The 23,109-nt window shown below is 45.4% G+C and overlaps 1 protein-coding gene across 4 annotated transcripts in view; it reads right to left on the bottom strand.

Annotated features, from left to right (window-relative positions):
• Rrbp1 (ribosome binding protein 1) overlaps nt 1–21,040 on the bottom strand; it is a 61,870-nt gene extending 40,830 nt beyond the window's left edge. For 2 of the 4 annotated variants that reach the window (XM_063283802.1, XM_063283804.1), the window contains exon 1: nt 20,832–20,966. The gene's annotated coding sequence lies outside the window, so the exon portion shown is untranslated. Of the gene's footprint in view, nt 1–20,435; nt 20,567–20,831 lie in introns of those variants that run through there. The other 2 variants (NM_001427599.1, XM_063283801.1) reach the window with 2 other exon arrangements.
• Between the last annotated feature and the right edge of the window lie 2,069 nt (nt 21,041–23,109).

Consider the following 23,109-nt stretch of genomic DNA (forward strand, 5'->3'; position numbering starts at 1 on the left):
GCAACATGGAAAAGACAGCAAGGTTAAGTAATATGGCTGCATATGCTACAGACACTACATATAGCTAAGTAAGAGAACTTCTCATTTTTCATGTTGGGCTGAAATCTGTACTTTTTATGTTTTTCTTCAATGTAAAACCGGCTGGTTTAATTAAACAAACCAACACAAACCCCAGTCAACACCAACAGATCCACAGGCTTTCCCAGCAGGCTCCTGGCACACCACACTCTGCTTTGTGACCAGAGCCCTACACAAAGATACTAGGGTCAAAGACCCTTGGGACTGCAATCCTGAAAAGTCATCAAGAACTTGGTGCAGGATAACACCCTTTCTGCAGCAGCGCCTCCTCTGTCACAGAGCCTACCATCCCATACTGGGAAACACAAAGTCTTATGAAGCCCATCAGATTCTAGGTTCGGAATGTCACATCTTCGGACTTCACAGGAGAAGGGGCAGTGTCACTCAGTGTCACTAGGCTTTTTGTCAGACAGTGTCCACCAAACCTAGAGGATGGAGTATTCCATTCTTGTTGCCTATGACCAAAGAGCAAAGGATCAGAGGTAGCTGGGCTTATCCTTCCTGTCTGACAGCCCAGACTTAGTTCCACTTCACCAAACTTTTAACTCATGTCAATGCCATCATCTGTTCTATCCCCTGAACTAGAGAGGAGAAACAGTCTGGCCCCTCCGAAGAGGATCAGAAAGACTGACCAAGAACTCCAGTGTAGAGAGCTGGAGAGATGGCTTAGAGGTTAAGAACACTGACTGCTCTTCCAGAGGTTCTTGAGTTCAACTCCCAGCAACCACATGGTGGCTCACAACCATCTGTAATGAGATCTGATGTCCTTCCTCTTCTAGTGTGTCTGAAGACAGCAGCAGTGCATTCGTATACATAAAAGAACTCCAGTGTAGAAGGGAAAGGTTGGGATGGAGGGATAATTGGGAAAAGGTAAGAAAGACAAGGACACTGTGTCTAGGCTCTCTACTCAGTTGGCCAGTGCAATTTATGTTCCTCTTTAACAGGGGAAAAGGAAGGAGATGGGACTCCAGACAGACATTAGGACATTTTAAAGAAAGGTACTGTTTAAACACTTCAGTATCATATTCTGAGACACTCTCCTGACAGTGCAAACCCTTTTCTTTGTGTTATCCTGACAAGACCCTTAAGGAAGGATGGAAATGCTCACACTGAGGGTTTGCTAGCTAGCAAGCATTCTCCACAGTGATTACTGTGGTGGCTGTGACTTTCACCCTTCCATAAACTGTCACGTGTGGTTGTGTAGGACCAAGGCCCAATACTCCATCCCTGTCATCGCTTCAGCAAACAGAGTCTAAGGCCAGGACACACACACGTTTCTTCGAAGCCTGGGCATGGCAGCACTTACATTCCAAATGGATTCTGACTTCTAGCTCTAAACCATGAGTGACATCTGATCCAACGTCATAGTTAGCACCCCCACCAGTTGACAGTCAAGAAAGGCTGTTAAAATAAGCCTTTCCAGGAACTCACTCCTAGTAGGCTGGGTATAAAACAAAAAAACCAAAATAAACCAAAACAACGTGCGCCTGCCCACTCCTGACTATTTTGTGTGCAGGAGGGCAGGGGAAGAGTATATAACACAGAAGAGTATGTGACACAGATGACCGCCCTTCCTTCCAGGAGTAGAGACTAAAACTCCTACAAGGCCTTACAGGGCTGGCTACTCAGAACTCTGCCGACGAAGACATGCTCAGGTGCACAAAATAGAGTATAACCAGATGTCCTATGCAGACAACAGTCTCCAGAACACCACCTTATCCTGAGGTAGACCTACATTAGGCCACAGCTCCATAAACACCAAGTGGCCTCCTGACAACTATGCACTCAAGGGGTGGCCTCTTGTGGAGATGCAGTTGGCACCAGTCACCAGCCCCTGACACAGTGAAGGGCCATCAACAAAGCAAGGCCTATTCTCAGCTGAGGACTATGGAGCTCTGTGCAATCTCGTGCCTTCCAACTGCTCAGCTCAGACAGAAAAGCCAAGGTTGGAAAATCAGCCTTAAATGTGACTCCACACAGGCAGACATGACACACAACATTCTCCACGGGGAGCTCAGGATCAGGGTAAGCAAACTCGGGTGAACGCTTTCCCCTGCAGCACACACGGAGCACAACAGCATCAATGTGTCGTCCCAACTTTTGCAGAACAAGCAGCTTTAAAAAGAAATTACATCCCTACCATTAATTCCTGAACTAGAATTTTTTTAAAAGAAAACTTTCATGGGAAAATGAAAAGCCTTTAGAAGCCTTTAGAAAAGCCTTTAGTCTTTAGAAACACACCAAAAACATTTAAAGCTAAGGCAGTATTTCTGCAAGCAGCAAATAAATAGAAATAAAAAAAAAATAATAATCCCCTTCTTCTTTCAAACTGAGTTTGCCATGGTGAACTATCACTGTAAGTTGGAATCCCCCCCTTCCCCACCCCCACCCCATGAGTGTAGACACAAACACATCCTGGGAGACTCCTAACCCATAGGCTAGTGTGCCTAATAGAGGAGTCACTAGCTCATGCTTGCAGCCTGCTCATGGTACTTACTGAGACCAGAGTGCATCTACTCCATGCTTACATGGGCTGATTCAGGCCAGATGTTTGCCCACCCATACGCTATCCAACTTCACCATAGAAATTTCTATTCTGTTACTTCCACAAACTTCTGGGAAATAGGCACTTTTTATGTACCTACGATTGCTAAAACATTCAAAGTGAAAGACTGGCCCATAAAGGTCCAGAGAAGGAAGTAAACAGGAAGCTGTCCAAGGCCAAGGACCACTCCCAGGCTTGGCTGAATGGGACTTGCTACCATTTTTAATCCCAGAAGAATGCTGTTTCTTCTTGATTTAGGCTTTGGGGAACAACAGGAAACGGAGGCTCTTAATTCTTCAGATGTAGACTGTGGACTGTATCTCCTAGCTCAAATGCAAACTGACAAAGCCAGTTCAGCCCAGTTTGGTACTTGGGATCTAGGGTGATTTTAGGAGAGGACCTTCAACAGCAGTCTGAAGTGTCTTACCACTCTCTAGCTGTTCTACAGTATACAACATCTGCAGCTCAGAAAAGCCAGCAGGGAAGACAGGCTAAGATGACAAGCCTCCAAACGTATTCCGAGTCAAGATGACTTGTTAGGAAAATAAAGGCCGAAATGGGTTTAACTCTATCAAGTTAGGTATCTCCCAATGTTTTAATGTAAAGATTGAGCACCTCCAATCCAAAAGTCTGAAATTTGCCTAATTCTTAAAGTTGGGAGCAAGAGATGGTACAAAAATGGAAATTTCTCCACCAAACTTTATGTAATGGTCTCAGTCAAACACAGGCACAGGCCAAGTGTGGGGCACATATCTACAATCCCAGGGGCACTCAGGAGGCTGATATAGGAACATTTTGAATTCAAGACCAGCCTGAGCTACAGAACAAGATCCTATTTCAAAAAATAAAAATTTAAGTCAGGTACATTTAAAATATATAAAATTCCGGGCTTAGAGAGATGGCTCAGTGGTTAAAATTGGGAGTCAAAAAGGTGGCTCAGAGTAAGTGCTCCTACAAAGGACTAAGGTCCTTTGCACCCACCTGGCGGCTCACAACTCCCTGTGAGTCAGGGTTAAAGTACTGACACCCTCTTCTTTTTTTTTTTTTTTTCTTTTTTTCAGAGCTGGGGACCGAAACCAGGGCCTTGTGGTTGCTAAGCAAGCGCTCTACCACTGAGCTAAATCCCCCAACCCCCTGACGCCCTCTTCTTGCATTGATGAGCTCCTTTCTGCACACAGTGCACATAAATTCATACAGCATACAGACATACACATAAACTAATAAGTAAATTTCATTGTTTGCAAGTACCTGAAAATGATAAACTTCCTTGAGCGCATACTATATAAAGGAATCATGAAGTTAGTGTTTGGACTGGAGTTCATCCCTAAAATATCCCATAAGCAAAAACAAAAGTCCACATCTGAAACACTTCTAGTCAAAATATTTTGGAAACAGGACAGTAACCTAGTGCTGATAACTCAGATACACAGAAGTGTGAGAAGGAAAATAAAGTACTTCCCCACCCACCAGTCAGGTGTGTCAAATACTAACATTTTCCAGACTGACTCTGTGTACATGCACCTCTTCCAGAAAGGCCAACGCTCTTGAAAAGAACACTTATTACTTGTGTTCATGCTCACGATATATATAAATATTTATCTCTACAAACAAATTACAACACTACATATATAACTGCTATGTAAAGGGTATTTTAAAAAAAGGGGCTGGGGGTATTTTCCAGGGTGACATCTGGAATTGTTAGCTCATCTCTATTTTGAAGCTCACACAGAAATAATTGTGGCTCACTCCTTTGAGCTCCTATGACATACTAACAGTCATACTCTTTCCACGCCTCTGTTTTAAATTCCATGCTACTCACACAGAACTGTAGTGGCATGTTCAGCAGAGTAAAGGACCTCTTTCATCATGCCATTCGAAGTCAGTTCCTAGAGGTGACCACGGTGACAGAAGTCACAGTCCACAATTACTTCTGTCTAAACTTCAGTATGAGAGCTGCACACAGAACTCAGAGGCAGCACACTCACCTGCCAAGCTCACTGGATAAACTCACTGGTAGATGAGTGACAGCAGTCATCATTGGCTTTATCGACAGCATCACATCCTGCCTGGTTTCCTCCTCTCTGTGACACAGACAGGTTCTCTCATGTGCTCTGCTGGTCTATTTCCTTAAGCCCTGTATTAATGTCAAGTTTTTAGCCTATACTCTCCCTTTCGGAATTTCTACTGAACTTTTAATTTGAGCCATGCAGAATTTACATGAACATGGGGAGGACTGACACTGTGACTGACATTGTGATGTGGACTCCCATCAACGAGCAACTCTTCTACAGCATTATGTTAGTGTCAATGTTTTACTTCAAGCTTTTAGAAATTTTTATGATTTTTCTCCATGAACATCTTCCGTGTTTTTGTAATGTCAAAATTATTGCTTTTTGTAGTATCCTAGAGAAAAAGCACATTTTGTGAATTTTGTTTATTCTCTCAGCTACACACAACCAGTAAATTCATGTTTATATATGTATCATTCACCCAGCTTTTATTATGCTAAACTCTTGTCAAATTGCAGTGTTTATAGATTTGCTTTGATTTCTTGATAGAAAACTATCTGTGCAAGGGTTTAAAAATACAGTCCTATTTCTTGCTCCTGTGTGGCATTACCACATAGAGCTGACCACAGGAGCCTCCTCAGAAGGTTCCTGCCTCCCCACTCCTCAGGTCTTACTGTTTGGTAAAACCTTTCCTCCAGTTAAATGGTGTATGCCATCTTCTCAGTCACCATTCTAAAAAGGAGTACGACTTTGGGAAACTCTCATATTGTTTGACACTTTTCTCCTTTAATGTAAAATATATTGAATTATAATACGGTAGCTCCCTTTTATCTGCTAAAACTAAGTTTCAAGAGTCTAAGGGAATCCTAACACATAGTACTGAACCCTATATGTATATACTATATTTTCTCATAGACACATATACCTATGATAGTTTAACTTATAAACTAGCTACATTAAAAGGCAAAAACAACAATAAAATAATTATAATAATATAATACCACTGATGACATTGAGGGCCATAATTAAACAATTAGTCATATAATTCTACCATAGTGTATCTGATAACCCAGATTCAGGGGCAGGTAGTGTATACACTAGGTAACGGGACAATTCATGTCCTGGGATAGCTCTTAACACTATGAGAATGACATAAAATGTGAAAGTGATTAATTACTTCTAGAATTTTCCATTTAATAATTTTAGACCATGTTTTAACTTTGGGTATCTGAAACAGAAACATGACAGAAATTCTTTTTAAATAACGTCTCTAGATTTGATCTTCAAAAGAAGAGAAATCGGGTCACTCTCACCGTGTCACCTGGGTAGCAGGCCACTAGACTGTCACTGAATGAGCTTAGGCTCAGCCCTTCACTCCTGTGCACTGGGACAGTTTATGTAACTCTGTAAGTTTAGAAGACTACAGGATGAGAGCTACTGTCAAGCTGGGTGTTGCGAGCTGTTCTTAGAGAGAGAAGGCAGGAAGAACCCTGGGGTAACCACTGAGATGACCTGAGGATGACTGTGATCCAATTCTATCTCATTATTCCCGCCATCATCCACTGGTTTACGCTGTTTTTCCAACCTCTTGGCATGAATTTATGCTGGTTCCGGGTTCTCTCTTGGTAGCAAATACTTGTAAGGCAACAGCTTCGCCCTACAACTATAAAGAACATTTCCATTACTGTTTAATCTCTAAATCCCCATGTATTTCTTTGACTTGTGGTATGGCAATGCATTTAATTTCTCTAACATACAGAAGGGATTGAATTATCACAGACAAATCCTAATTTTTTTTTTCAGCTTTCTTGGACAAATCCTAATTTTAACTTCACTGTAAACGTCCATATTTCTAACTGTGATCTAACATCCCTCCCTCTCTTACTGCTAGGTTTTACTAATCAGATAGCTGTTGAGAGCCCTCACCCTTCCTCTGTGCTCACAGGCTTCTCTGTTGTTTCTTGGATTCTATTGATTTATTTTATTTGAGACCACCTTGTTAGGATATAAAATCACAATTAAACATCTTCCTGGTTAAGTAGCTAGTTCTCTTCCCATTTGAGAATAACCCTCTTCAATATACTAATAATTTGTTTTTATTAAATTCTAGTTTATCTGATTTTCAAAGCTTCTCCAACTCTTGCAAGATTAGTATTAGACTGCAACTTTTCTCTTTATTTAACTTTTCTGTATCCATATTTTAAGTGTTACTCCTAAAACTAGCACATAGCTGGATTTTATTTTAATCCCAGTGGCGATCTGTCCACGAACATGAACTGTGATTTCTGTACAGTCGACTCAGTCGTTCTATCTTGTGGTGCCAATGGATGACAGCGTTTCTTTACTTACACCCCCACCCCTTCCAAATGTTTGATTATTCAAGTACTAGTCTTTCTTGCTTAATAGCTTAGGGGTTAAACATTGTACTTCTCTGAACTGAGTTCCTGTTAATATTTATTTGTTTGTTGAGACACGATTTTAATATGTATTCCTGGCTGGCCTGGAACACTCTAGATAAACCAGGCTGGCTTCGAACTCAGAGATCTGCCTCCCCGTGCTAGGGTTAAAGGGAAGGATGTATCAACACACCTGGCTCCTTTACATTTCTAGCTGAAATGTTCCTGACTCCTGTTTCCCTAAGGACCATACCGACTCAGTTCCACCCCTCCTGCCCCTGCTCCAACAGGAGAACCTAAAAAGCTCTAAATCTGTTGCCTTAGTCCTTGCTGCCCCCACTATGTGCATCTCCACTAATTACTGTTGCTCTGAGGGGCTACACTTATCCAACTACTCAGAAGTTTGTCTGCGTTCTTCACTACCTTTCTGTTGGGCTTTACTGGGGGCAATTCTTTAGCAACTTTCCTCTAAAAATCATTTTATCCTTGCTTCAACCAGGCCTTGAAGGGAGTCACCAGCCATGGACTGATTGCTATATGTATCAGGGACTGCTGAAAATTTGTCCCCCTGCCTCAGGACACAGCAGTCTCCTGCTGTCTCCTCTTGCTACTATAACTAGAAAACTGCCTGCCTTTTCCTGGAGGGTACAGCCCTTCAGAAGATCAGGGCATAGTTAAGTGTGAGTCCCTACTTCCTATCTCAAATTCCTGTTCCATCAGCTGCCCACACCCCACCCAACAACATCCCTAAATCAAGTCAGGTTGGGTTCAGTCACTCCCCTCACTATCCTGCAATCTCTTTGTTCCCTATGAAGTGCAACTCCATTAACATTAACTAGTGTTTACAAAGAAGCAACAGGGCCTGGCATCTAAAAATTTAAATATAACCTGTTTAAAAAAACAAAAAACAGAAAATGTAGCAACTACAAGTAGGGTTTTGAAATAATTTATTTCATGTGTTAAAAGTAACTTCCTACTTTAAAGAAACAATGTCATTCATTTTACAGAGTTGAACTACTAAAAATAGAAATATACTCTAAGCCTTGCTTAATCAATCATCAGCCATTTCGGATTCAATTTCTATGCCTAAGGGGAAATGTTTTTAAAAAAAATTAACAAGCTTTTGTGTTTCCTTTTTAAAAAGTATTTGAAAAAGTAGGTATTTGAATAGACCTAAGTCCTCTGGGAGTTTACAAGAAGACACCAGCTTCCACTTAATTAAGGAAGACAACAGGCCAACACAAGATCAAGAATCCTCAAAACAGACAACTGGCCCACAGTTTTCTTACTGTAGTAGACATTTATCCCCAGACGGTAGAGACCAGAAGGCACTGCACTAGCCAATCAGTATCAGACCTCAGTAGACAGAGCTGTGGAGGACTACTAAATATTCTTCTGTCAGGTGTTTGTTAACCAGCACTCATATCAATAAATCCAAAGAGAAAAATCACAGGCACCCTGATGGAGAAGAATGCTTTGCGTCCTGATGGAGAGATGCTTTTTGCTCTTCAGTTTTTACTCCAGTGAATGGTCGCTAAGGTTCCCTGTCTGTTGCTGGCTGGCATGCAAATATGTGAATGATTTTCTAGCGGTTACTGTTTTCCTGAGCAATTCTGCCTAATTCTAGTGACACACCTTAGATTATTTAGTTTTCTGTATCTGTAATCATAGAAAGCAGTTTGTTCCTTTTTTTCCAATCTTGACATGTTCTGCTCTTTTGTCCCCTGAAATTCTGCAGAGTAGGACAACACCTCAGAGGAGGACAGCAGTCTTTCCTCATATCAAAGGGACAATTGTAGGTGCCTCATGGAGGCGATGCCTACTGACTTTCTGTAGAAATCCTTTCCAGGTTAAAGAAGCTGCTTTGTATCCCTAGTCTGCGTGATTCCATGGCGAGCTAGCATATATTTTCTTGGTATCTGTTAAGATGAGTACACTAGTTTACTCTTGTAATTTGTCAGAATGGGAGATGAACATACACTTATTTTTCAACACTAAAGTAAGTCCCAGGATACGCACCATTTTGTCGTTCTATGCACTGCTGGGTTTGGCTTTGATTCTTAGGTGTGAGATAACAATGATCTCCTCCCTTCTACTATTCCTAGAGAACAAGGTCAGCTGACATCAGAATGAGCAGCTCTATAACCAACCCCGCTGCCTCAGTCTCCTAAGTTTGAGAAAAAACAGAATGTTAACTCTTCATATGCTTGGTAGGGCAAACCAGTAGAAGCATTTGGCCTGGTATCTTCGTTATGAGTATTACTTGTGGATCCATTTCCTTCTGATTACAGGAACATCCAGTTTTCCCTCACCTGCGTTTAATACTGATAAATTCGATTTTCTAAAAATGTATCAGTGTTGTCACAACATGCAAAATTTTTGCCATGTTAACCTGTAAAACACAAGCTGTGAATGATGAGTAATGTATCTTTCTTCCTCCCTTTCTATTAAAATTGTTTAAGACTACATAGCCTGACTGGCCTCAAGACCTTTTCAACCTCAGCCTTCCGAATGCTCAGGACACAGTCACACGCCATTGCACCTGGCTATTTTAGAAAAGCACCAATGGAACTGATTTAAATAAGTTAGTGTGCTCTTCATAAATACCACTTGTCCTTTCAACATCTGTATCCATAGGGAAGACCCATTCTATGTACTTCCCATGGCTTGTTTGTCCCTTGCTCATGGTTTTGCTTGACATCTGCCAATGTCCATCATCTCTTCTAAAGAGGCCTGAGTCCCTGCTGTGGCCCTACCTGAGTCCCTGTCTGTGGCCCTGCCTGAGTCCCTGTCTTTGGCCCTTCTGTGATCCTGGCTGTGGCCTTGCTGTGGCCCTGATGTGATCCTGGCTGTGGCCCTGCTGCATGTTTTCTGTTTCCTCTGTTCTTCCTTCTACTACTTCAAAACTGACACAGGCTTATTCTGACTTTTTTTTTTAATCAGGTTAAAGAAATTACTTTTTATCCTAGTTAGCATACATTACAACAAGATAGATGCATTGCTCAATAATTTTCTTCTTCCCTCTTTGAATGTGTTTAGAGTTATTAATCTGTCAGAAAATATTTCAGCTACATACTACAAATTTAATACATAGCACTTTCTTTATTGCTGTCAAAACATTTTATATTTCCCTACTTTATGACCTACAAACAGAAGTATTTTCAAATTTCCAAATACACGGTGATTTTCTACTTATCTTTTTATTCCTATTTCTGATTTAACTGGAGTGACTGTAAGGCCCTTGACACAGCCATCTGAACACTATAAAGTGTGTTATGCGACTGTGGATTTATTTTTATATAGTCACATACAGACTGCATTCTTCATTAATCCATCCAAAGTTGTCCATTAGTTATAGGATCACTGAAATTTCTCTACTATGGTTATAAATTAGACCATTTCCTACGTATGTTTGACCATTTCACTGTAAACACTGAGATCACACTAACTCAGAAGCTCCAACAGGGCCAGTGAAAGGCTTCACTGGTGAAGGTGCTCACTGGGCAGTGAGCCTGGCAGGCAGGAACCCAGAGGAGAACTCACCCCACAAATCGTCCTCTCACCAGGTACACATGTAGTAATAACTGCTTTATAAGTAAAAATGCGTGAGTTGTTGAACCGACACCTAATCTCAGCCAAAAGCTGCTAAATGATCACCTCGTGCTTTTTTCTGCCTTGAAGTCTATTCTCAAAATACTGACATAACATCAGTTTTCTTTCTGTTCTTTTAAGACTGGGCAAGGGAGGGGGTGGCCCTTTCTATGTAGCTCAGGCTACCCTAGGCTAGCACACAGCACCAGCACATTCATGCAGGCTTTCTTTTAGTGGTGTTTCTGTAACTATTTCATCTGTGACAGTGGATAGCTGTATTTTTAACATTCAGCACAAACAGTATCTTTATGCTTTCACTGAGTGTTTGGGTAATTGACATTTAATATGAATGTTAATACACTGGGGTTTAAATCTGCATTTGGCCTAACACTAGTAGCCCTCTGTCCTGGGCTACTTTTTGCCTTTGTTGATTAATTCTGAATGTTTTGTTTCTCCTTCTAGTATTATACAACTAACCCATTCCTTTAATTCTTTAGTGGCAACCTTTGAAAAAAGTTAACACTAAGGGGACATAAAAGTTAAACTTTTATCCTGTCCCACTAATTCCTTCCCTTTACAGTCTTTCTGCATTTGATCTCAGTTTTTCAGATTCACTAACATCCTGGCATTTGCTAAGGATCGTTCACATGCTAACCCCTCCTTCCCTCATGCCTTTCCTCCCTGCCTCACTTTCCTCCAGGAGTTTCCTGATGATCTAGGAATGGTCTTGCTTCTGTCTTAAAGTGATCTTTCTCACCTACTGTCAAGTGTTTCTCTAGCTACATCATGAATTACCTCCATGTAGACTTTATTTTTTTACTCTGGGTTGTTTGGAGATTTTTGAAAAGATGGGTATCTCATTCATCTCTGTGATTATCAGCTACACTGGGTGTTCCACTCTCTCCCCCTGGAGCTGTAATTTGACACACCGCTCAGTCTGCTCCCCTTGGTTTTCCATTTCTCCTATAAACCACCTGTCGGTGGCTCTCCAGTGATGTGTAGGAATTTTCTTCTGCTCTACCTTCCAATTCAGTTCTTCTGATCTAATCAGCCACTGGACCCACCTGTTTTATTTTTACTACAATTTATTAAACTTTTTTATACCTGTAGGTTGTACTTGGCCCTTTTCGAATGTGCTAGCTCATTCTACAGTTTCGGTTACTTGTGTCTATTTAAACCTTGCCTATTACTTTCAGCACAGTAAGTGACAGCACTCAAATCATTTTCAATAATGCTACCTTGTTTTCATAGGGTTATTCCTGCTGGTCTTTGTCTACAGAACTTTGCATGGTTCCTCTTACAATCATGCCTTGGGGTTCTTGAAGTCCAGAAAAGAAGTGTGATCTTTCAATATTCAAGAACTGGCCTAGAAGCACTGTCTGGTCACCTCTAAAGTTCAGAATCTTAAACAGGCTTGAACTTCTCATCATGTCCTAAGACCTACATGAGAGACTTGTGACTTCCACTTTCAGGCTGTGCTTTCTCCTATCCTAGGGTTAAAAGAAAAAATGTTTTTGTTTTCTGTCTCTTTCTGCCATGCAGAGGTTGGACCCCAGGGTCTCCTCAATGTTAACCATTCAGCTACACTCTGGACTCAGAGATTTGTTTAATACCAATCTGTTTTCTCCCTAAAGGTTCGATAGGCCTGGGTGGCTGAAGCTCTTACGATCATTTCCTACCATGCTGCCCACACTGATCTCTGCCCTTTGTCCCTAGAAACACTACTGTTTGTCAAGCTTGCTAAAAGCTCTACAGGGCTGTGTTTGGCCTCCTAGATACCCCCTACTTATGAGCTTCTGAGACAACCTATGCTTTCAGGAGTCATTTTAAAGTCTTTTACTCAGAACTTATCCCAGTCAGAAGACTGGCCTAGACAACCTCTATCACTAGAAACCTGGTGCCACTTCCATTATATCTATCTGCCATGGCTGTCACTAAATTGAAAAGAAAGATTATATTGCCACATGGCAAAAAGGCCAGCTGGGCCAGGGAAATGATCCAGAGCTGGACCCCCAAGTCCCTCTTTATCTGTGGCTTTACTTTTGGGGGCTTCAATAACTGCTGGCCAAGCAGTTCACTTGCTACACCATGGAGGCATGGGCTGACCTCACTTCCTTACCAGAAATGTGGGTTCGGTGTAGTTACGATTTCTGTAGGACAGTCAAATAACTGTTTTACTGTATACTGTTACAACTGTTGAACTTTATCATTAATTAATTGTTCTTGTTTATTGCTCACAGTACCTATTTTATAAATTCGACTTAGGTATCTAAAGGAGAAAACAAAGTACATATAGAGTTCAGCATTATCTGCAACTTTAGCATCTAATGGAGATCTAGGGACAGCTCCCTCACAGATAGGGGAATATTGTACTCCATAGCAGATTAGTGGGTGAGGAATTAGGAAATCCTACAGGGGTCTCCCCTCTCCCACTCTCATCCCCCCCACCCCACCTCCACTCCCATCACAAACCCCTGGAGCTAGACCAGTACTCTAACCCAGAAATGTCTGTTCCTTCACTTTTTATAAAATCCCCAGGTAGAAGGGCTCATTTGGGAAGGACTGCTCACTTCCTCCTTCAATGCCCCAGAGGAGCTGCTTTCCCGCTGGGCTTTCTGGTGAAGAGCATCAACAGCCCCGCCCCCTTGACAGAGCTCTCTGCAATGGCCCACTCTGATCAACACATTTTTATTGGTCCCACAGTCCCACCTCCAATGACAGAGAACCTTTAGCACGTGGAATTAACTCTTTTTATTATCAGTGGTGATTCAAACTTCACTTTAAGTCCTTTTCTAAAAGTCAGCCATTTTATAATATACCCTAAGCTCTCAGATACTGCAGTAAGAGTATAAATTACTCCAAGCACTTTCAAAGAAAAGTCTGGCACTTTTCTCTAAAGCTGAACATATGCCTCTTTATGGCCCACAATTCCAGATTTAGATATCAGACCCAATAGAAACATGTGTGCATGCTAACCAAAAGTCAGGGTGAGACCAATTATGCCAGGGTTATTCATCCACAACAGCTCCTCCCTGGAAGCGAGCCAGATACCGTGATACAGCCACACACTGGATGAAACAAGAGCAAATGAATGGACCAGAGCTATCTCAACCACTCGGATGAATCTTACATACACACCAAGGGAAAGACAAATGAGCATGTGTCACGTGATCCACTTCCATTATGTTCAAACACTGGCAAAGACTCTGATGGATAAACAGGAAAGCAGGTATCCTTGAAGAAAAGCTATAAAGGAACACAGGAACACAAAGAGAACTAGTTAAACAAGGTATGCAGCTTAAATAAATACTTCACTGTGGCTCAAGTACAAGCACATTATTTCAGTAAATAATTAAAAATATGCATCCTGAAAGAGGGACAAACTAAAGAATCTGTTACGAAGGGCTGTTGCTACTGATCCTTTCCAGCTCTAGCAAGCGAACAGAACATTGCTGCCTGCAGAGAGATGCTAATGGGAGCTCAGTCAAGAAGGTGTCCCCTTCCTAGAGTACCCAGTGATTTTCATTAGCCTCGCCTACTGCTCTGTTCTCTTCACTGTCTTTAAAAATTAAAACAGTACAAAAGGTGGCCCAGGATCACCCAACTTACCAGGGAAGCAACTTGTAATGGTGAGGAGTGGCTGGGCTTCAAAGGCACAACTAAAGTAGGCCTTAGAGAAGTCCCTTGACACGTCACTATAAGACTTTTCATTAAAGGTTTTAATAATTCACTTACCCTTCATCTCTTTCCTTTTCTCAGTCACTGTGATTACTATGAAGTGACTTTTGTAACTACAGTACAAACCAACTACAGGAAAAAATACAGCCAAGAGGAATAAAGCTACATCTAATTCCTACTCAGGAACAGTCTTCAGGGAAACACAGTTGGTCTCAATACAGCTGAACTGTATTTTTAAGCACTGAATGAGAAGTTCTAGAAAACATGGGTATGGACAAGGCCTTTTACCCTTCTATTATCAAATGAGTCATTCACATATTCCCACCACAAAGGACAGGGACTCTAGAACAAGAGACACTGCCATGACTGCCATGAGGGGAAGCAAGGATGCAATCTCATCAACTCCTCACTCCTCAGCCTGACAAAACTCCTCAGTCTGACCAAGAGAAGGGAAAACACCATGCCAGCTACAAGAAGAAATTCTCCCTCCTACTGCTGCAGCACACTTTTATTCTCAAGCATAGAATTCAAAGCTTTTTAGAAAAAGCCACCACACTGTTCAAACTAAAAATGTTTTGTTTCCTAGACAGACTGGTCAGTTCCTCTGCAGGCCTGACCCAGGCCCTGCTGTATCCTGGGAAATGTGGGTGATCCCTGTTAATATTCCTCCTGGGACTGGAGCAGCAGTGAAGATACATGCTTGGTCAGTCCAAGGCTATAAGACCGTCCTGTAGACTCAAGAGCCCAGGACAGAGCCGGCCCCCAAGCCCACCTCCCTGCCCCAAGGATCATTTACACCTCTGGCCTCTAAGGGCAGCAAAGGGCTGATGAAGCTTGACAGGGCCACTCAACGTTCTTGTCAATTTCTCAACTGGAGCCAGACTGGAGGTAATCCAAAACTCACTCCCATTTGGCTCTGGGATGTTTTTGTATTTATATTTGATACTCCAGGAATCCAGACTACTTTGAGCTAAATGATTATAGACTTGCACAGGAAAAGCCTCTCCATTAGCCCAGCAAGCAGGGACAGCTACTAGGTGCCATAACTGTTCTAGACCCTGGGACACCTGGGAAAATGAATCAGATAATGTTCCTGTATTGACAGAGTTTATGCTCCAGTGGAGACAATGATAGGCAGGACAAATACAGGACACATATCAAATAGGAGTGAGGAGAGAGCTATGCACAGGTTGGGCAGGATGGAAGGCTATCTGTCAACTTTGAACAAGACGATCAACAGATCTGAAGCAGGGCAGGAAGCAACTGCGTGTCTTCTGGGAAAAGCTCCCCAGGTAAAAGCAACACATCCCAAAGCCCTGCTGCAAACATAATAAGCCTGAGGCCTGCAGAGGTGGTCAGAGTGGCAGGAGAGAAGCACAAGGATAATGGGGCCCACGAGGTCACTGGCAAGATAGACCAAGGACCTGACACAGAGGAACAGTCTAGCAGATGGGTGAAGTCAGAACTGGGAGACCGTCTCAAAGACTAGTTAGAAAACAGGCTGGAGGTGACAGTGACAGAGGGATGGAGTGGAACCAGCAGAGAGTATGAAAAGGGCCAAACAGGTTCTCCCTTAGATAGCTGAGCTGACGGAATTTACAAGGAGAGAGCAATGGTTACAGATAAACAGGGCCCAATGGTGGCCCTGGTTATAGCCATCTGGCCTGCTTCCAGGTTACAAGGAAGGGACACTAAAGCCCAAGTAGGAAAGGTCATACTCCTTGTTCCTGGGATTCGAACACCATCCCGGGGCTGCTCATAGCACCCTAAGCCACAGCATGCCCTACTGCAGCTCCAGATTGTTAGGGACAGCCAGGCATAGGCACAGCACATGCACCAGGGTAGATCTACTGCTGCTAAAGGACCACAGGCTTACAAACACCACAAAGAAATCAGACCAAATCCTCGCTATTCTTGTAAAAGTCTTAAAAACCTAAATTTTAATGAAAAAAAAAATCTTTCAATGTCTGCTTACAGCCTGCCCAGGCTTAGGGTATAAAATTAAGGGTTTGGGTTCAAGAAGGTCATTTAGTCAGCTTCTGAGTCAGCTGATGCCTGTTATCACTGTAAAGAGCTGTTGACTTCTGGCACAATCTCAGTGGGCCTTCTCTCTGACCAGCAAGATAATAACTTGTTGCCCCCATGACTGGATATTTCCTTTAAACTTGGGCTTTCTGTCAGTCTATTGAGCACTGACATATGATCACAACAAAGAATTCAAAAATTCTTCCCAAGTCCCAGCGAGCTTTCAAAGCCATATGGAGTATAACAGGACCTGCAAGCTGTCAGTGCAGTGCTCAGGAAATACCTTGCAACAGGCAGAGAGGAAGATTCCGGTTTACTGGGCTGTGAAAGTGCTGGACCCAGACAGGTATTCCAGCCTTGCTAAAATAAGAGACACATAATTTATACAGCACCCTCTATAAAGCGGCTGCTCATTTCAGAGAGCTGAGAGACGTGTGCTTCCAACACGTAAACAGAAAGTGAGTCTGACTTAAACTTGGGTGTGTGCTTGCCTGTTTCAGGAGACTCATTCAGAATCTGCCTGCCTATGAAAACAATCTCCTAGGAAGTCCCCGAGTTAATATTCCACAACGCTAGCAGCCTCCTCACCTAGGCTTACTCACTCACAAGCTGCATACTGTCTATTTAATGCCTACTCCTTCTTTCTGTCTGGTACATAGGGCCATCTTCATGCTGTAGTTCTAGGGAAAGGTCCCTGGCCTCCTGCCCTACCCCTTTTTCCACATATCCACACTGAGTTGAGACTGGGATTTTTGTTTATAGATTTATCTTTATTTTATGTATGAGGGCCTGCATGTATTTACATGCATCATGTATGTATCTAGTGTCCAGAGATCAGCAGTATACATCAGCTCCCCAGAGCTGGAGAAATGAGCAGTTATGATCAACCACATAGGTGCTAGGAACCAATCCCAGTCCTCAGCAGAAAGAACATAGGCTTTTAACTGCTGAGCCAACTCTCCAGCCTCCGAGACTAGTGTTTTCTAAAGGTGACAAGTTATCACCAAGTGCTTAACCTCCAATCAGCATCTGTTTCGGCAGACAAAATGGACACTTGGCCTAGTTCAACATTATTGTGTTTTCATGTCATCAGGAGGAACAGGGACTTGAACCTTTCCTTGTGCTGCCTGGTCAAGGTTGCCAAGACAACTCGGATGAGGCAGGTCTGCATCCAACTGCTCAGCATCTGTGATCTGGCTAAGAAGCAGACGGTTCAACAGTTACCGCACTTAATTCCCACGCAGTAACAGTACGGACGACGCTGTTGTGAACAACTTCACACAAATTCAGGGGTCACTCATTTATTTGTATGTATGGAGTCTAAAAGCCCAGAACAAAGACTTTTCAGAAAGGAATAAAATACCAAGTGCCTTCCTGCACTGCCAAATATTACTGACTCTATACCTTGTCACTAAAACTCATTTTGATCTTCTAGTTTCGTGTCCTCCTCCCTTGGGTAATCACTGTCTCAGCAAGACAGACGTGTGACCCCACAGCCTGCTCAAAAAGCTTGACCAATGTCACCTAGCAGTTGGCAACAGGAGCAGATTCCCAAACTTTCTTCTCTGCTGGGCTTCTAGGTTCTCATGTACTGAATGGGGACAACCATCCCTGTCCTAAATCTGGGCACACTGTGTCTAAAATCACAGCAGTGTGGCATCTGACTCTAACTTGCAAGCCTTTCAAAATTAAGTTGGATCCAGACTCTTTATACCATGAGATAGCAGTCTTTCTAATCAGTATGAACTACAGAAACCAGGACTTCAAACTCCTAAGACCCCCAATCTTGGCTTCCTCCAGGAGCCAGACAGTCCATGTTTGTATGGCTCATTGGAGAGAGAAACTCAGAAGCCTTCCCCATCGTAGGCCTGGAATTTATAGAGGGATAGCACGATGGATGTTTTCCTTCTGGAAGCAAGATTTAGACAAGGAAAATCACAAGAACTGTTGGCTCTACCCCTTTGTCATGTGTCTATTAGTTACGGCTTCTGGGGAGTAAGAGTCTGGACTCCTATGCTTTTAAAAGGTACCCCGGTACACAATAATCCAATATTCCAATTAAATCATTTGCATGCAACCATTTAGCCTGAGTTTGGTGCTGTGTAATCATCATAGCATATAGACTTAGGGCTCATTCGGCAAAGAGCGTAATTGCTCGGATGTGACTCGATCAGGATTTATTTAAAACTCTCCATCAAGCCGAGTGTTCATGTGCACACCTGTAATCCCATACTTGGGAGGTAGAGGTAAGAAAGCCAGGCACTCAAGGTCAGTCCAAACCTCATGGAGGACAGGCGGAATACCTAAGACTCTGTCCTGAAAAACTGCAGAGAGAAAGGAAAAAGGGAGGGAAGAGAGCAGGATAAGGGGGGGGGGGGAAGAAATGAAAAAGAAGAAAGAAAAATGTCTCCTGTCAACAAAAATTATCCATACATTATAATATCACTCTACTTAGAACAGGAAGACAATTGGAGCGCAAGTCCTAAATATGGAAACAAAGTTCTGCTATAGCTTATGCTTCACACAAACCCGCGGATCCCAAACCTCAAGATCTCTTCTGACCCTCATCCCCTAATCTTGGTCTTCTGTAGGCCTCTAGGCCTCAACTAGGCCAGAAGGCGAGCAATCCAGACTTGCCCTGGCATTTAGATGGAAAACCAACAGGTCTGTGCTGAGCGCTTGGTGCCTTTCCTCCTGTACAGAAGGGAAGTGGCATCTCCAGGCCCTCAGAACAGGAAGCTGCTTCTAAAGACAAACAAGTTGGCAGACCAGAGTGGGCTGACCTTACAAAGTTCAGTAACATTACATTAAAACAACTCCCAGCAAATCCCAGAAATTTCTCTAAGTTCAGGAAGTTAAGACAAACAAGAACAGTTAGAAAAAAATGGAAGGAAGTGGTGTGGATGGTGAGAGAATACTCAACTGTGAAAGGCCGTGTCCGACGTGCAGTTCTTCGGCCTACAGTATGAGCCTCTACTCACAATTCCACCAGGACCCCAACCCCCACCATTAGGCTTTAAGCAAATGAACAGCTAGCTTAGCAAATAGAGCCGTGGGAGGCTCTAGGGATCCTTCCAAGTTTCATTTCCTTGGTGTTTCCCAGTCCTGACCTCTGACCTCAGGAATTATTGCCAAATTGCCCTCTGTTTTGCACAAGATCTCACACTTCCTGCTCAGTTCCCCTGACCCCAGTGGTGAGTGGGTGGTACTATCTTCAGGCTAGAGATAAGGAAATCCAGGTTCAGAGGTTAGGAGACATGACCCGCCAGTGTTCAAGGGGCTGAAACTCAGGTGCGTGACTTCTGCAGTGGTTCACAGTGCAAGTCAGACTCCACCTTGTTCCCTTGTCTCCCACGTTCCTAAACACACATCCCACAAGAACAGTCAATACCAGTTGGCTACTCCCTACATGTGCTGGGTCTCCACTGCTGTCTCTCAGAGACAAGCAGGAACCCTGTTTTATCAGATGGGGAAATGGAACACCTTTGAGTGAAACCACTTGGTTAGCAACCGTCCACCAAGAGTGACACCTACGGGAAAGAGTCCCTGAAGCATCCTGCACAGCCCGCAGTAGGCGCGGGCCAGCCGGTCTCCTTTCCCCGGGCATTGCTAGGGAGCCTGGCGGGCCAGGACAGACGGCGGGCTCAGTGCCAGCACGCTTGGCCCGCCGGGCCGGAGGTGCCGGCTTCCGCCCAGGCCTGGCACCACGGGTCCATTCATCGTGGGCGCGGGAAGGAGAGGCCAGGCAGGACCCCGGGTGGCCCCAACCCAGGCCAGCTCCGGCACCCTCGTGCCGGTTCCGCGAGGACCCTCCGGGAAACGGTGCTGCGGCCCTACCGCCAGGGGGAGCAGAGAGACTCATCCCGTACTCAGGGAAGTTGCTACGGCCAGTCCCGGACGGCACCCGCGGCGAGCCCTGTGGCCCCCGCCCGCCCCGTCGGGGCCGCCGACGTGTCCAGTGGCCACAGCCCGCAGCCCAGGGCTCTGGGCCCCGCGTCGCCAATCCAGTCTCAGCCCTCGTCCCAGGCCGGCCCACCGCCTTCCGCCCCCCCAACCCCCTCCGGCCCGGACTCCGGCCCGGCAACGTCATCCGGTGGCTTCCCGAAACTTAACCCCTTCCTCCGCCAGCTGTGCGCCGCCCCGCCCCGCCGCCAACTTTCTTAGCCCAACTTCGGAGCGCGCGGGCCGGCCCGACGGCCCGGCCGAGAGGGAGGGGTCGCCACGTCGCGCCGCGGGGCCGTCGCAGCTCCTAGCCGGCCGGCCGGGGGATCCACCCCGAGGGGCGCGCTCGGCCGACGCCCCTGCACGGGCTCGGCCTGGCACACGCAGCTCCGTCCCACCCGAGGGGGCCGCGGCCACCGCCAGGGCGGGCGGGCCGGCGCCGCCGGGGGAGGGGCCGCCGAGGAGACGTGTCACTCGCGGCGCGGCGCGACCGGCCCGGCGCCCCGACGGCCCAGCCCGCGCGCCTCCACCGCCGCCGCCGCTGCAGGGCCCGGCCAAGTTTCTTACCTGCAGCGGGAGACGCGAGAGGGAGAGCGAGAGGGCAAGAGCAGCCGCCGCCGCCTCGGAACCGCGAGAGAGGAGCCGGCCGAGCCTCCACCGAGAAGCCGCCCCTAAGCAGCTGCACAAACCGCGACCCCAGCGCCGTCCGCCCCGTCCGCCGTCCGCTCCGGCCGCTCGCTGGCTGCGTGCGCGCGTGTGGAGTCGTGGCACTTTCTGCCTCGGAGCTGGCGAACGGCCCCCTCCGCCGGGATCGCCGCCTCCTGCCTTCCCCACCCGGGCCAGCCATTCATCGAGTTGCCTCTCCTCATTGGCCTACTAGCCGCCACTCTGCGAGCCTCTAGCCAATCAGGTCGCGGACAGTCGCGCCGCGGCGGCGGCCATTGGCCAAAAAGGAGGGTCTACGTCTCAGCCAATGAGAGAGAGGAGGAGCTGCGGGGAACCGCGGGGGGCGGGGCCGGAGAGGGGCGGAGCCGCGCAGCGCAACTCTCAGCTCTGCGCGGGGGCGGGTCTCTAACTCCCCGCCCACCCAGGGAGGTCCTCTGCCGGCCCCGCCCACTCCGGGCCGCCGCTCTCCACGCCACCGCTTATTCAGATTAGGCTCCGCCTAGGCGGATAGATTGTGGTTCGAATCCCCTTGGCCGCGGGCTGCTCTTTCCCCTCCCCACCCCCCACACTGCCGGAAGACGTGGTGATGGGTGTCACCCTGAGGAGGATTGCACAAACCGTGAACAACAGGGAAAATGCCTTATTTAAACCCAAATAACTTCACAGAAAGCACCAGCCTCTCGGTCTAATGATGAGTTCTGCAAAGGTCAGAGAAGGGAGGATGGGGACCTTATCTATCTGTGAAAGCATTCTGCCCTAGATGGAATTTCCTTGAATAAATGAAAGAATCGAGGTGGAAGACCTGGAAAGAACAAAAGAAATAGAGGTAGAGATTTTGATAGGGAAGGCCACTCCCTTATACAAATCACACAGAGTTACATTCAGATGATGGGGACCATGAGGTTCTGACCCCCCCTCCCCTCCCCTCCCCACCAAATGATGGCAATTCAGAAAATTGAACTCGTGATACTTCAAATATTATTAGCCTGCCCCCCCCCCCACCTATTTAGAGGAGCGATGCATATGCCACCATGCACCTTGGTTCTCTGCTTAGTTCTCTCCTTCCGTGGTGGATTGTAGGGATCAGAACTCAGTCATACTTGCATAGAAAGCACTTAAAAGTCCTTTCCCTGAGATACCTCATCAGCCCAAAAACCTCTCTTCAAAACCAAATTCAGTTGAAATAATTTAACTTTAGGTGCTTTTTTTTTTTTTTTTTTTTTGAGTCAAGGTCTCACTATGTGGCTGTCCTGTAACTTGCTTTGTGTAACAGGCTGGGTCTAGAATCACAGAGCTCCTCCTGCCTATGTCCTGAGTACTGGGATTAAAGAGAGGCATGAAACACCATGCCAGCTTAAGCTCAGGTTATAACCATTTTAACGCTATCTCTTAAACTTATCCCTTTGAGCCTGAGGCAAGACCAGCCTCTTTGAAATGAACTTCGGTGTCTCTCCTCTGTCCCTGAACACCCCCCAGCCCCCTGAGCCCACACAGAGTTTGGTATCAGGCATCTCCCTCTCTTGCTCTGACACAGGGTCTGTCTATGACCCTGGGACCCACCCACTGCTTTAACTCCACTGCCTGACCTGGGGGTATTTGCCGCCATCTCTACAGTGCTGGCAGTATAGGTGGCACCAGGATTTTCCACATTCATGCTGGAAATTGAACTCAGGGCCTTTCGTGCCTGGAAGCGTGTGAACAGCAAGCACTTTTCCCACTGAGCCATCTCTGTAGCCTCTAAAATGTAGCTTTCTAAGAGGCCAAAGACTGCCCCAGCCTCTGCGGCTGCAGAGTTCCTGCCTCAGTGCCTCCGTGAGCACCCCTGTTGGCCATTGCTACTCTACAAGCTGTTGGTCTACAGCTGCAGAGAGAGGAGACTGTGGGGTTAGGGTGACGCTAAACCGTTTATTTCTACTTTGAATCTCAGTGGCTTCTTAGCGCACTGGTGATTAATCAGCAGGAATTACCATGGGTTACCTCTCCATACTCAGTCATTTTCCAGAGCTGAGCCTCACTTGAAATAAAATTGAAGGATCCCAGCTTCTGGCCAGCGGTCGCTACCAACCAGTCTGGCTTGATCATGGGCAAGGCATTTACCTCCCTGAGCATAAATGGACTTTAAGCCAGTTACTCTCTCTTATGGGGATAAGTAAGAACATTTATTCATTCACTCACTAGT

The sequence above is a fragment of the Rattus norvegicus genome, chromosome 3 (assembly GCF_036323735.1).
Source record: "Rattus norvegicus strain BN/NHsdMcwi chromosome 3, GRCr8, whole genome shotgun sequence".
Lineage (NCBI taxonomy): Eukaryota > Metazoa > Chordata > Mammalia > Rodentia > Muridae > Rattus > Rattus norvegicus.